The 15216-nt window shown below is 39.3% G+C and overlaps 1 pseudogene; it reads left to right on the top strand.

Moving 5' to 3' along the window:
• The first annotated feature begins 479 nt into the window (after positions 1 to 479).
• LOC133137629 (high-affinity choline transporter 1-like) lies at positions 480 to 14964 on the top strand (annotated as a pseudogene).
• The last annotated feature ends 252 nt before the right edge of the window (positions 14965 to 15216 follow it).

Genomic DNA, 15216 nt, shown 5'->3' with positions numbered 1-15216 from the left:
GTGGGGCAAACTTTCCTCAGACCGATGTCAGAGACTGGTAGATGGTTACAAGAAGCGTCTCACTGAAGTTATTTCTGCCAAAGGGGGTAACACTAGGTATTAGGGGGTAGGGTGTCCTAACTTTTTCCTCAGTTAGAATATGCATTTATGTTGATGTCTTTTGTTTAATGAGTAAAACAAGGTTAATTTTTGTTGTTTACCTGCAATTAGATCACTTTCTTTTCCAGAGATAAATAAAAACAAGATTAGACATCCATATGTGATCATTTCTTAATGAATAACTAAATATTTAACGGGGTGTCCTAATTTTTTCACATGACTGTAGCAGTACAGGATGGAGGCTGACTCACTCTCTGATTTTAATGTCAATCAGGTGTGTTATTAACCAGTCAGGACTATGACAAATGGGAGCCAGTTCAACAGGTTTTTTTTATTATTTTTTATTTATTTAACATTTTCAAAAGAATTTACAGAAGACAATGGCTGCTAACATCCCCGGGCTGATAGCTGTAGCTCTGTTTTATGTGTTCATTCTAGCAACTGGAATATGGGCCTCTCGAAAGTCCAAGCAAGAAGAGAAGAGAAGCACTGGGACTGGGACAGAAGTCACCCTGGTTGCTGGTCGGAATATAAATATCATTGTGGGAATTTTCTCAATGACGGGTGAGTGTGCTGAAAAGTTGAACATTGTATCTAAACATAGGCGTAGTTTTATGGGTGGGACCTGTCCCACTCAATGTTGAGAGAGAGAGTTAAATCATCCTCCTCAAATGTACGTCCCTTCCAATTCCAAATAAATTATCTGACAGTTAGTTACATTTTGCAACATTTTTGTAAAGATTGTGAAATTAAATCGATTTGGATGAAGAAAACATTTGGACATTCTACCCGTTCTTGTTTTCTTGTGTTCTTGACATTGGAACCGTACTTGGGCTGTGAAAGATGACATTAAACAAGTTCACGAGAACACAAGAATGGACAAGAACAGATATTGAGAAACACCCTGGGAGTTTGTAATGTTGGGGAGCTTTTTGTTGTGCAGAGTATACAGCCATTCCATGTGAATTCCGGCCAATTTGATAAAAACCTCCCACCTCATAGTCTCAGATTTTCATGTAATTGTCTATTTGTTGCTTTTTTATTAATTATGAAAGACTGCACATGAAAAACAAAGTTTTATTTTCTGTGAATTCTACTTTGGTTCTGAGTTATGCTTCTTTACAAAACATAAATAAAAGCATATATAAAATACTTGCAAATTAGCATTTCATTTTAGAGCATTTTCAGCAGCCTGTAAATCCTGTTCTAATAAAGGTATCATCATTGGTGGAGGTGTCCATCTCCACCCATAGATGCAGGAAATCTCTTGATAGTGAAAGTAATATGTGCTCAAAAATGCTCAAATATGCTGTTATGAGTTTTACAATACTATAATATTTTTTTGGTTGCATATTTATAGTGTCAAAATTGAGGTTTGAAGTATTTTGGGAATTGCATAGGTTGTTTTTAACAGTTGTATACATGATGTACAAATAACAGGATTTATAGACTTGAAGAAGGAAACTGACCTTCGCTGAAGTTGGCACCAGCCACCCACAGCTTGAGCTGCCTGGATGGCCATGTGGGATGAGTAGCTACAAGTTATATATTTTATAAAGCTACAGTAGGGCTGTCTCTGAGTGGAAAGTTCATTTTGCTGCAAAAAATGTTTTCTGTCTTAAAGGATAGCCTAACAATCTGTCCTTGGAGATTTATTCTTCATGACAAGCTATATCTGAGAAAATGTGGCTTAAGAGGGTAAATAATCCCTCTGAACATGGAAGGCAAATAAGAAAAATGTAAAGCTTGTTAAAGTTCTGTGATTGCAATTGTGGTTGGAACAAAAAACAGCATAAACAGGGAACCCCCAGGACTGAGTTTGGGAACCACTGCCATAGATGGTCAAATATGCTAAGATCGCAGTGACTGACTTAACATTAGCTCATAGTAGAAATGGCTGAAAAACATTTGGTGGATTATTTGTGGTTACATTACAAAATAAATCAACTGTAGAAGTTTAAGATTCAATTAAATTGTACTCAGTGTTGTTTTGTTAGCTAACCAGTTATCATATCTAGCTAACTTAAACGTCTAGGCTACGGGATGAGTGCCTAAGCCAAAACAAAACATTTGGTTTACCACTCTAAAGGCTTAGTAGCCTATTGAATAGGTCTGGGGGTCTCAACAAGTTGCATAATGTATGCATGAGCTTTAGCTGGGAGGTTTAAGAGTAATGAGTTATGTGGTTTAACCACTTAAAGGGAACCTCTACTCTTGAAGAAAATATTATATCTAAAATAAGTTTTTTGCATCGAAAAATGTTCCTTTACCAAACCATTTTTACAACAAAAAAATGGTAAACCAGCGACTGATGGGTTCCCCCACTGAGTCAGGTTCTGACAAAGGATGGTTGCTCGATTCTCATGCTCTCTGGCTATTCGCTGAAAAATGGGGAAGCTACTCTAACTAGCTGCTACTCTAATGATAAATAGTTATGTACGGTACGAGGACCCAGACGCAGACCAGGGGGTAATCCAAAAAGTAGTAATTTATTCCGAATTTGTAAGCCAGGAGATCCAAGACAAAGACAAAAACAGCAAGCAAATGAATGGTCGAGAAAACAGGCAAAAGGGTCAAAAATCCAGTAAGTCAATAGGCGAAAGTACAAAAGGGCGAAGGCAAAAACCGAGATCACAAAAACAAAGCAGAATGTCAAAAACCGAGAAAACAGAAGGGCAAACAAAACAGGAGGGTAAGGCAGGCTCGAAAATCAAGGTCAAAGGGGTGTCTTTATGAATCTCAAGAAATAGGCGTACAAGTAATTCAGCACTATAACAGATCAACGTTCTGACACTGGTTGAAACAGAGACTGAGGTTTAAATACATGAGGGAAGGTGACAATCTAGGTGGGGCTGGGAAAAAGGTGGGCTAAACAAATAGACAACAGGTGGGGAAACATAATAGGGTAATAACATAATAACGGGAGGGAGACGAAAACGCGGACTGGATGCACGTAACCAAACATGTAAAACATACGGTTCCGGATTAGGGAGTAGACATTTGCATAGATTGAAGACGTAGTGATAGTCAGAGACAGGTGCGAACACTTCGCTGAAACTAAGCAAGTAATCAATTCAGTAATCAAGCAAAGTAATTCCTTTGGAAGGAATGTTTGAAAACCCGAAACTAAAAAACCCGTAAACACCCAAATAGTGGGACACGCAGACAGGGGAGTGACTAGGCTGGTAAACATTCAGAAACAGACATAACAGGGGATGACAAATGAGAACTGTAATGGAAAACAATAACTGAGGATGTATGAAAAATGAATAAATAACAAGAATAAACATAAATACACACAGGACAGATACAGAAACATTACATAAATGTTGAGAAACAGACGTGCAAAAGTCAAGGTTTCGCAATAGCACGATAGAACAATTATCTTAATAACTAGAAAAATATTAGACAGGCTGGTATTTTATGGAGTTACGATTATTCATTCACACCTCGATGTTGGTCAAATTTCATAACGATTGAATGACAGACTGCACAATGTTATTTAAAATAAGCAAATGCCGCTGTTCACCGTCACCTTGCGATGCAGTTGGATTTCTTATTTCTTCTTTGTCTTTATAATCCATTTTAATTTTTGAATCCAAAATGAGTTAAGGAGGGCCGTTTTTTATTAAGGCAGCCTGCCTTAACTATAAGCCACTGTGGGAAACTGTCACGTTTCATGTTTGCCACGTCATGTTTCATCTTTAGTCATTGACTTAGTTACGTTATTGTCATATTACGTATTTTGTTAGTTTAGTCTCGCCACGTTTTTATGTTTTATTTCTTGTTACGTTTCATTGTCATGTCATGTTATGTTTCATGTTTAGTTCTTGTTACCATTTATTTCTTGTCATGTCATGTTATATAGTTTATTGTCATAATTTCGCTAACTTGTTATGTCACGATTTATGTTGTGTTATGTTGTGTTCAGTTCATTGATTAGCATACATTTTTTTGTGTATTTCTGCAAACCTTGCATTCCTGCTTTCTCTCTCTCCCTTTCTGTCACTCACACCCTAATTGTTTCAATTTCCCTTGTCTTTTTACTAATCTAACTTTAGATCAGGATTGGGTAATACTAACATTCTAACCATGTGTTCATGTTACCTTACGTTTCTTGTGCATGTCATTTACTAATTTACTAATGATAGGGCAGGATAAGTTTATTACTAACGATTACTAATTACCTTGTTGACTTGTCAATCCTCCACACCTGATTTCCATTCTCTTGCTGCTCTCAAGCTAATTGTCTACACCTGCCTACACCTGCATATAAAGCTCAGTTTCATGTTATGTCTTTGTGAAATTGTTGCCTCCTGTTCATCAGTGCGGCGCTTTAGTGGTTTTGTCAAGCCATTGTCTACCTGTTATGAGCCAAGCCTGTTTATTGACCAAAGATTATTGACTTCTGTTTTGTTGACCATTGCCTGCCTGTACCATGATTTTGCGAGGGTGAAGGTATCTGTGTGCTTGTCCTTGTTACTGAAAGAATGTTTGTAGGGTTAAATGTTAATGACCGCAATGTAGAGAGACTAGATCAGTCAAAAAATAAACCAAGTTACAAAAACATTAGTACCACTCTGCCTTCCGCTTTGCACTGGTCCGGGCTGACCAAGAATCTCCACAATAGGGGCAAATGGAGCCTCAGGGAATACGAAGGTAATATTGCTAAAGCAATGGCATGTTAAAGTAGGTTACACAGATAGAGCCTGAGTTTTAAAGCTGTCTTAAAGCTGTCTGTAACGGAGACGGAGGACCAGAGGCAACTGAAAAGGGAAGTTACCCACAGGATGTGTGATAACCACTAATATAATCCAGGGGTCCCTCTAGTATAATCTCGGGGAACCACTAGAGGAGAAAGGGAAAATTGAAAAAGGACAGAACTCCCTGGGGGTGTTTAGAAGAGAGTTTATTTAGACTTAATGGGTGAAAGAGAATATTCAAGAAAACGGATACCTTTAAATATATAAAGAAAAATCTGACCTCAAGGCTACCTCTAACTGGCTTGGTGAGCAGTTATTCAGCTTCATGAAAGTGATCTTCGTCTGAATAAAAATATTAAAATTAGATTGTTTCTATCAATGGATTCGTTTTAAAGAAGGGACGAACATACAGACTGATGCAGATGTAAGTTGAGGTTAGCACATTATCTTTTGGTAACGCTTATACTTATGTTAGTGCATAGCTATCTATCTTCGAGCCATACTGCACTTGTCTAACCTATAGAAGGGGGTCTATTAGCTATGATCCAGCTATGATCAACTTAAAATACTACCAGCTGCCAGCTGTTTCAAAACATAACTTGAGCTGGTGAAACAATGTTGCGTATAGAGCTGGTATGTTCAGTATATTGGTCAACCAGCTACCATCTGTTTCAAAACCTAGCTTGAGCTATTTTATTATTAGTAAGCAAGCTTTGGTACAAAATTAATGAATGATAAACCTGTATGTTATTGATGAACAATTGTCAATAGAGAATGGATGGTTGTAAAATGACAAATATGTACAAATAATAGGGTAATAACATAATAACGGGAGGGAGACGAAAATGCGGACTGGATGCACGTAACCATGTGCTGAGCCTTTCTATTTTTAAAACCACACAGTAGCTCTTTTTTTGCCATATTGTAGTGGATATATTTTTTTTTCCGTAAGAGGAATTGAGTGGTCATGTGCTTGTGCCCCATCAATGTTAAAATGAAACCTGTGCCCTTGTATCTAAAGACTATGAAAAAGCAGGCACTGTAGCTAAAATAATTTTAAGACTGATGCGTAAATGGTGCTCAGTGGTGGTTGGAGAAGTGCAGCTGCAGAGCAGTTTTTGCAGTGGGAACAAATTTTCTTTTCTTTTTACTTCCAATTTTTCAAAATCCTTTTTTTTCCCCTTTTTACGTGGTTCTTTTGAATTATACTTGTAAGAAAATGGAAGAATACGTTTTTCTTTACTTTTTAGGTATCCTTTTGACATCGAGTGCTGAAAAAGGTATATGGATGTAATTGTAAATGGTTTCTTTGACTAGAAGGCTGTCAGCTGTGTGTAATGTTCGTGAGTGTGTGTTTCAGCTACATGGGTTGGAGGAGGATATATTCTTGGCATTGCTGCAACTACCTATGACCCTACAAAAGGCTTGATTTGGGCTATAATGCCATTGGAATATATTGTACATTTTTTTCTTGGTGAGTATGTGCTTTGTTTTGCTGTAATGTTAGTTGTCTAGAATGCATTATACAGTTTCAGTTTGCAACTGAAATTATAATTATATGATATGAAGTAAGCGTTTGATTTGTGCAGAACAATTTATGTATAAAAGGCAGAGGGTGGCTACTTATCACGGTAAGCCAATGATAGACATAACACGTTTTCTATGTGGTAATGGAAAAAATAGAAGGCAAATGCGCATTTTTGCGAAACAGTCGGCAGCATTGGCTCATCAGTGGCTGTATCATTGGCTTACCACAATATGTACCTGCCCCTGACTTTTCATATGTCAGATTTGGACAAATACCATTGTGCAAGCATATTAAATGCACTTACCTGTACATGCCAATATGCATTCTCTAGTGATTTGTATGGCTACAAAATCCCTTCATTTCCTATATCTGGACCTCTCTCTCTCTCCTTTTTTCCAGCTGGTATTTTCTTTGCTAAACCACTGAGGGATAAGGAGTATGTAACTATGATGGATCCCCTCCAGCTGAAATATGGGGAAACTCTGACCTGCACTCTTCTGATTCCTGCAGTGGTGGCTGAAGTGCTGTGGGTAGCATGTGTGACAAGGCGAGTTAGACTCGCTGTTGTCCCTAATGGTGCAGTAATTGGGGTGGGGGAGTGGCACCGGCAGGACCTCATCTTTTGGACCAATCTCTTGGCTCCCTACCTTTTACATGTTTTTCCTTTCGCTTCCTGTGATCTTTCTGATTGATTTCCTGTTTCCTGTCTCGTCCTCTCCTCATGTCTGCCTGCCTGCCTGCCTTACCATGAGAGGTAAGAGAACATCTATTCTGTTTTCCCCCTGATAGTGTTGCGTGGGTTAGGAACTTCGCAGATTAACACAATGCTTTGGTTGCAGCTTGCCGTCTGTTATCTGTTGGCTAATTCGTCGCGATTTAGCTGTGTCCCCTGGTTTCGGTAGGTGGGCTATATTTCTATAGTTGTAATTACTTGACATTTATCGACAGTAATGTTATTTTCTTCTAATTCATTTATTAAGATGCGTCTGTTTGCGGAGTCTTCTCCGAAACACGGAAGTAACAACTCGCGCAAATTCCATGGATTGTTTGGTAATGTACCGTTTTGCTGTATGTATATTCTGATTGGATTTTAATTATAAAATACCAGATTAACAGTGACTTTCTTCACTTTGTAGGTGCAATAGTCACTGCTGTTTTGCCTCGCTGTTTTATTTGAAGTTCGTTTGGTTGCGCTTATCAGGCACCCGCGGAACCCGCCTGCTGTTGAGTACGTTCGCTAGTGTCCCGCATTGCACGTCTATAGACTAGTTGTTGGCCGGACGACCTAAGGTGCGCAGCGGCTGGTGCGCGTGGTGTGTAGCCTATATTAGACCTCCGTGCCTGGAGTCGTCTTGGTGTGGCTTCTTAGAGGCGCACTTGTACTTTTCTATTTTCTTTATTTTCTTTATTTTCATGTATTGAAGCAACTGGTATAGGTAGGCTGTAGTTAGGTTATTTCTTGGACTTTTAGGACTTGTCTCTTGTTGTATGGTGGGCTCGGTGCTGATTGGTGGCGGGGTTAGTCAATAGGGGTACCCTCCTCACGTGTTAGTGTGTAAGTGTTAATGGCACCTGAATCACATAGTATCACCTTGTTTGTAGTAAGGCTTGCTGTGAGAGAGCACTGGGTTATAACTACACATTGGGAGCCCTGAAGGTGAGTATGCCCCATCCCATCAGCGTCGTCACCCACCATCCTTAAGCTTTACATCAGTCTATTTTATTCCTATTTATTCTGGTAAAATTGACATTCAAAATAAATATATTTTTATACGAATATGAGCTTTTGTCTTAACCTCATTATTGCCTTCCAGCAGAATTGATTTAATAAAGTAATTGTATTTAACTTAGACCACGTCTCTGTCTTGTTATTATCAAACTGTAAAGGGGGCCTCTGTTATATTGTGTGACTGGGCGTACTTTAGGTTGAACCTTACATTTATGCACCCGGTTACACATGCATCATGGCAGGTTTAGGTAAAATTCCAGCACTGACTGTTGACATGCAGTAGATATACCATGAGATGCTAAGGTAAAGACATACCTTGTGCTGAGTGATTATTGTTCAAGTTTGGATCAATTTCAATTCCTTTTGGAAAATGTCAATGGGCTTTGTATGTTTAAAAACATATAACATATTTACTTCATACTGTCAAGTGATTCATGATTTTTCTTTTCATACAATGTTCAGTCAAATACCGAACAATAACATGGTATGTCAAATATTCCAAAATGAATGGGGAAAACTAAGGATGTAGACACCATTACATCAAAGAATGCAAATGTATATACATGACATTTCAAATGGTCAAATGCATCTATTGATGTCATACAGAACAAAAATAAAGCCCTGGGGTCAAAAATGGACCTGCTTGTGCATCACAGGTACTGGAAGTATTTGCAACACATCCATGAAATAAAATACTAAGTAATTGAACTTTAAATATTTTTATAGTAATTCAAATAAATGTATTTCCAAATTAAATAAAATTAATTATAGAGATCCCAGAGCCTGACTCCAGCACACTACCACCATAATGCACACTCTCCGAAACAGCTGCAAAAGTGTAATGCCGTCTGTTAAACGGATGGTTTTAAAAAATTGTATCATCCTTGGAGTGATTCTCAGTAGTTGTTTTCCAGGAGGAACCATGAGCGTCGTTCTGGATATATCGTCTTTCTACTGCATCTCAGCCGCTGTGGCGATAATCTATACGCTTCTCGGTGGAATGCTCTCTGTGGCCTACACTGATGTCATACAGATGGTCTTCATATTTGTTAGTTTGGTAAGCTGCATGCTTTCAGGAAATATGCACCAAACAAAAAGGCATTAGTTCTAGCTCGACAATGCAGGTTGACAATTGTCTTGCAAATAGACAGCCTGTCTACCACTACCATATCTGTCATAAATTATGTGCATGATGTTATGCTCATTAAAATAATAATAATAATAATAATATTAATAATAATAATAATAACTGTTTTTGTTTTGTATGTAATAGTGGCTGTGTGTTCCTTTCCTGATGCTGAATCCAGCCTCCATTGACATAGCATTCAATGGGACCTTCCAAGCTCCTTGGGTGGGAACATTAGACCCAGAGGATGTGGGGCTGTGGATAGATGATTTTCTGGTTGTGGTATGTGCAAATGGCTCAAGTCACAAATGCAGACAACAGAAATGAAGTGCATTGCCTCAGTTCTGTTTGTGTTCATAAGTATGTTAGTAATTAATTTCTCATTTGTCTCTTATCTCATGTGTAACCTTCATACAGTACATACCTTAAGAATAGAGCTGGGTACTGAAATTGTGTTGCTTCAGAGGACCAACCAAATCTTCATGGAACTAACCAGAACCAAAATCTGTCTGCCTGACTGTGCACGCACACATGCATTTTTCTAAAGTGGGCATAATAACTGAAAATGGAATGCTTGCAACTGTAGGGACTACAACTTCCACATTCCCACAGGAAAATTCCGCGACGTCCACCACGAATGACGTCTAACTTGGTTCAGCCTACCCGTCATGGCGGGAGCAATAAACGGTCCCGTATAAGAGCAAGACACGTTCTTGGGATCTCTCTTCTGTTTCTTCTGCTTTTTCTGCCTCTTCTGCTTCTTCTCTTCGACGCACCCTTTTTGGCCATTCGCTTCAGCTCATCTGCTCCGAGACTCGGACAGAGGCTGAATGCTGCACAGCGCACTACCAGGCCTACGGACACACCCAGTTACCTCGCGGTAACTTCGTCGCCTATAGCGAGTGGAAACTGGTGTACGCGGAACGCTACATCAGTTTCCCCTGCAAAGCTCACCATCGAACAACAGCAACGAACTTTTCCACCCGGAAAAAGGACAAGCGAACATCCTTCCAGCAACCGAGTGGACCAGACGACAACGCGCGGCTAAGACGCCCCAGCCTGCGCACCTCTCCAGGACACGCATTCACAGCACCATCGCGGCTCCTATAAGGACAGCACGTCTTTTGGATCCAATGCGTATGAACTCAGTAAGAGAACAAACATTCAGGCATAGGCAGTGTTTAGTTTAGTCTTAACTGTTTTTGTGAATCTGTGTTTCAATATTTACCATCCTACCATTGTAATGTGTTTGGTTAGCTACATATATATGTACGTGAATTGATTCGCCGTCTTTTGCGCATATATAGAGTAAAACTACGCAAGTAGTCCCTTCTCACAGCTAACTCTAACTCATTACCACACCCAGAACTCTAGCTTACTCAAGCTAGCTACTCCCACCTTTCCTTTGTTCAAGCGACACGCGCGCTTGCTCGCGCCCCCACACACGCACACACACACCCTAACTTCCCCTACTAATCCCCGTTAGTTTATCTGTTCTGTGTTTAATAAATAAATATATTTTATTGAACCCCGGTGTCCGTTTTGGAATCGCATAGACATGAGAGCCGAGTTAAAGCAGTCTTTCGAAGAACTTCCAACCTTCAGGTTATCGGTATGTTCAATCATTAATATTGGTTATTTTAATTAATTAAAATACTAAATTTGTGGTTGGATATTTCTGATAACAGTAATTTTATGAGACTGATTACTTTTCGCAGTTATACTGCAACACAACGTTTAACTGGCGCCCCGGTTTCGTAGAGAATAAAATCCCTGCGTTATTTGGCGGCCCGTGCGAGGACCCTACATAATTTGGAGTCCCGTGCGAGGACCCCTACACAACAAAGCAATACCATTATATCATATATTGTGGTCTTCTAATAAAGCAATAAATGTAAATGTAATGTAGAGGAAGGTCAACCATAGAAACGGTCTAAGCTATGACTTGTACTCCCAATTCCTAGAAAACTTGTTACATAGAATTTATATTCAAACCCACTCAAGCTCGGGATTACCGGAATTAAACATCATTTAATGTTGAATTTGGGTTCAAGCTGGTGCGTTTTTATGTTATATAAATGATTATAATATTCATTTGGCTGACAAAAATAATTTAAAATATGAAAGAATGGAATAATACAAGCACAAAACAAGCTTTACAACCGTGAACTTTCATTTCTGCGCACAATACGAACAGATGAGACCTACTAAAAAACTGACATGTTGAAAATGTTGATAAATCCTACATTATTTATGTCAATGCATTTCCAAAGGATTCATGGTCAATTTTGTTTGGCTCGTGAAAAATGAGGCCCACTGCGTTTATTCATGCATCTGAATTGTATATTTTTGTTCTTATATTGGAACATGATTTTTTTAACATAGAGAAATGGTATGAAGGATTGTTGGAATATGTGTTTTATTGTTAGAGTCAGGGGGAGGCTAAAGGTTTATTGCCTTGTATTGCAAATGGGCTGATAAGAATCTAAACTGCTGATCTCGTTAGTGGAGCGTCTTTCTAACAATCTGGCATCGCCGTGTTGAGGATCTATTACATCACAGGTTTTTGTATTATAAAAATATGAACTCAACTATAATTTGATGATTCAACCACAAGGGGCCAAGTTTAAGAGACTGTAACCCATAAATTTGGTTATATTGTGCCTAATGTTTTCATTGATAGCGCTGTCTCACTGCGTACATTTACTTAAGGAGGTTAATTTCACATTTTGGTTTCTCTCTCAGAGCCTAGGAAGTCTGGCTTCTCAAGCAATACATCAGCAAATTCTGTCAGCTGCATCATCCAAAGAGGCCCAGGTCATGTGTTTTGCTTCAGCAGTATTTCGTTTTATCCTGGGCATTCCTTCAGTGCTTCTTGGAGCAGTAGCTGCATCAACAGGTAACAGGTTATCTGTTCTCTGCCTCAAATGTATATGCTGATTACACTGCTTCCACTTTGCGTGTGTGTGTTTCTGATAGAGCACTTGTGTGTTTCAGAAGAAGGGTATGTCTACTAGGGGAGCGCGAGTACTGCATTACCCGTATCTGTTTCCGTATCCGTTAAACCAAATAAATTATTCGTTACTCTTAATTGTACTCGGAAGTGGGCGTGACGTAATCCCGGAAGTGGTGTCATTTAAACAGTCCCTCAGACTACATTGGGAATTGCAGTACACAAAGACTGAAGCACAACTACTACAGTTTTGCACTCTGTTATGCAGGTAAATCTCTATTAAATCTTTATCTGGATAATCTGAACATGAATTAAAAACTGAAACCGTCTGTATAAAATGATGTGTGTGCATGAACATTTTTACAATTAACACTTTTGGCTGAAATGCCTTCCCGTTACTATCAGAACCAATATCCGTGTTGCCGTCACACTTGCCTCTTCATGCACACGCCCACGTTCCTTCCTAAAACACAGTTTGTGACATAAAAGAATGCAGATAAAAATCACTCAAATAACATATCATAAATCACAAACACTTGTGTGACCAGCATTGACACACAGAGGCAATGGAGGTAATACACCTTATTCAATACACTGGGCTTGCATGGATTATCGGTTGCCTATTAACTTCAGAACAAAACTGCCCCATACCTTGCTATTGGGTGATGTCTATCCATCACCCACACTACAGTACAGTCAACCTAAACTAGCCTACCAACCACTGAGGTTACAATACACTTAAAGTATTCATTGACATGATCATTAAAACATACATGTACTTACAAGTACGATTGATTTCTTTAACAACCCCAAGCAGAGAATGTAGTAAGTCTGACCCAGGTAGAAAGCTCACTCCATTAAAAGTGCCGCCATTAATGCTTTGAAATTTTGGGGCGGTATGGGTTTATTCAGTGCTGTAATCCTGCTTTGTGAAATACCACCAGATTGCTAGCTACAGCAGATACTGTAGCTAAAATGGAATTCTGTGCTATACATGCTGTAGCAACAACAGCAATAAGCCAAAAGGGTCCACCAAGATAAATGTTTAACGTTATAGTAGACTAACTGTTAGATTAACTAACATGAAGAACCAGAAGCGGAGGCGTTGAGTAGTAAAACGTAGGCGAAGAATAGCTAGACATTAAGGATTTTCAGACATCCTCACACATTAAAGTGTGTTCAGACCACTTCAGATCACAGGTAATCTGAGCAGAAAAGTCGGTAGGACATAACACGCAAACTCACTATCTAGCTAGCTACATAGAGATTACAGCAATCTCGAAAATCCACCGCAACATCAGTGCAAACAACTTCAACAAACAAATCAACCACACGTTTTACAGCACAATCCCAGTACCTAGCTATCTGGCTAGTAAACATGTTTATAAGTGAATAACTAACTAACAAGAATCACCATGAGAAAAAAGTGGAATTGACAAAATGTACCTTTCCTCTAGCTAAAATAATGTCCATGTCCACAAAATCATGACCGCATCCTCCGTCCTTACAAATTACTTAATAACTTAAGAATTTTTTATCCTGGATAATTTATGTCTAAAGTTAGCTCTGTACTGTAGCTTGTTTGAAGCACATGACTGTGTGTTTACATACGTGTCACATCTTTCCTGTCAGCAGCCAGTTTCTTTCGCAAGACAGAAGTGAGGAAAATAAGAGCAGGCAGTAGTTTTACTGATCTAAGAGGGAGGAACCAGGGAGGAACTGGCCTATCACAAAACAGTGTTAACTTTATGTTACAAATTCATCACTGATGTACAGCTACTGCACCCAATGTAAAAAATAAATAAATAAAGCAGGCCAACTATCCAAGCACGGATAATGAATCTAATTGTACAACATTCAGAAAAAAGTCAATAATCGTTAAGAGTACTCATCTGAAACAGACCACCCTTGATTTTTACATGCATACTGGAGTGTTACAGATTTTTTCATTCATACAGTCTCTTTTTTTCCAGATTGGAACATGACCAGCTATGGTTCTCCCTCTCCTTATGACCGAGGTGAAGCTGATAAAATTCTTCCAATCGCTCTGCAGCACCTCACTCCCAATTACATCTCCATCTTGGGGACTGGGTCAGTAGCAGCAGCAGTGATGTCATCCATGGACTCCTGGCTGCTGCTTCCTTATTTACCAATAACATATACAAAAACTTAATCAGAAAGCAGGTGAGTTGAGCTGTGCAAAACCACAAAAAACTGTGAACTAAGCCAAAAACAAAAATGTTGCTCCTGCACAGATTTTAGTGTTATCACACACAGACTTTTTCTGTGTTTCTACTTCAGGCTTCTGACCGAGAGCTGCAGTGGGTGATCAAGATCTCAGTGACCATAGCTGGGCTGGTAGGAATGGGACTGGCCTTCTTTGGGAACGTTCTGACCTTCTGGACGTTGGCTGCTGATGTGATGTACACCCTGGTTTTGCCTCAGTTCGTCTGTGTTCTCTTCTTCCCCATCACCAACGGTTACGGTGCTGTTGGGAGTTACATCCTGGGAGTGATGCTGAGAGTGCTGAGTGGGGAACCTCTGCTCCACTTGCCCCCTGCCATCCATTTCCCTGGCTGCAGGCTCAGCGATGGTGTCTGTGTCCAGCACTTTCCCTACCGAACCCTGTCTGTGATAGTGTCCCTGTCTGCTAATATTCTGATTTCCTTCGTGACCTCTCTGCTCTTTGATAAAAGAATCCTGCCAAAGAGGTGCGATATATTGCAAGTCAGGAGCCATAGTGCACCCAGTAGAGCTGATGCAAAATCTAATGTTGACAACAACCAGCCTATAGCTTCTGATCAACTGCTTGACACAACTTGTTAATCTCCATCTTAAGCAAAAAGATTTCCTTCAGGTCAGAGAAGGATACACTGTTCACTGCTTAATAGCCATTTCATTGGGGTCTTGCATATGGCAAATTAGCTACATGACTGATAGCCGAATTCTGATTAATATGATAGAAATATCTATGGGAACGATGGTGTTGTAAACAAACAAACAAAGGGTTTTCTCTTTATTTCATTAAATAGCTTTCAATTATGAAATTAATTTTCTTTGGTTGATTTTATTTGACTG

This window comes from Conger conger, chromosome 9 (genome assembly GCF_963514075.1).
Source record: "Conger conger chromosome 9, fConCon1.1, whole genome shotgun sequence".
In the NCBI taxonomy this organism is placed as follows: Eukaryota; Metazoa; Chordata; class Actinopteri; order Anguilliformes; family Congridae; genus Conger; species Conger conger.
This window is presented reverse-complemented; position numbering and strand designations above follow the sequence as displayed.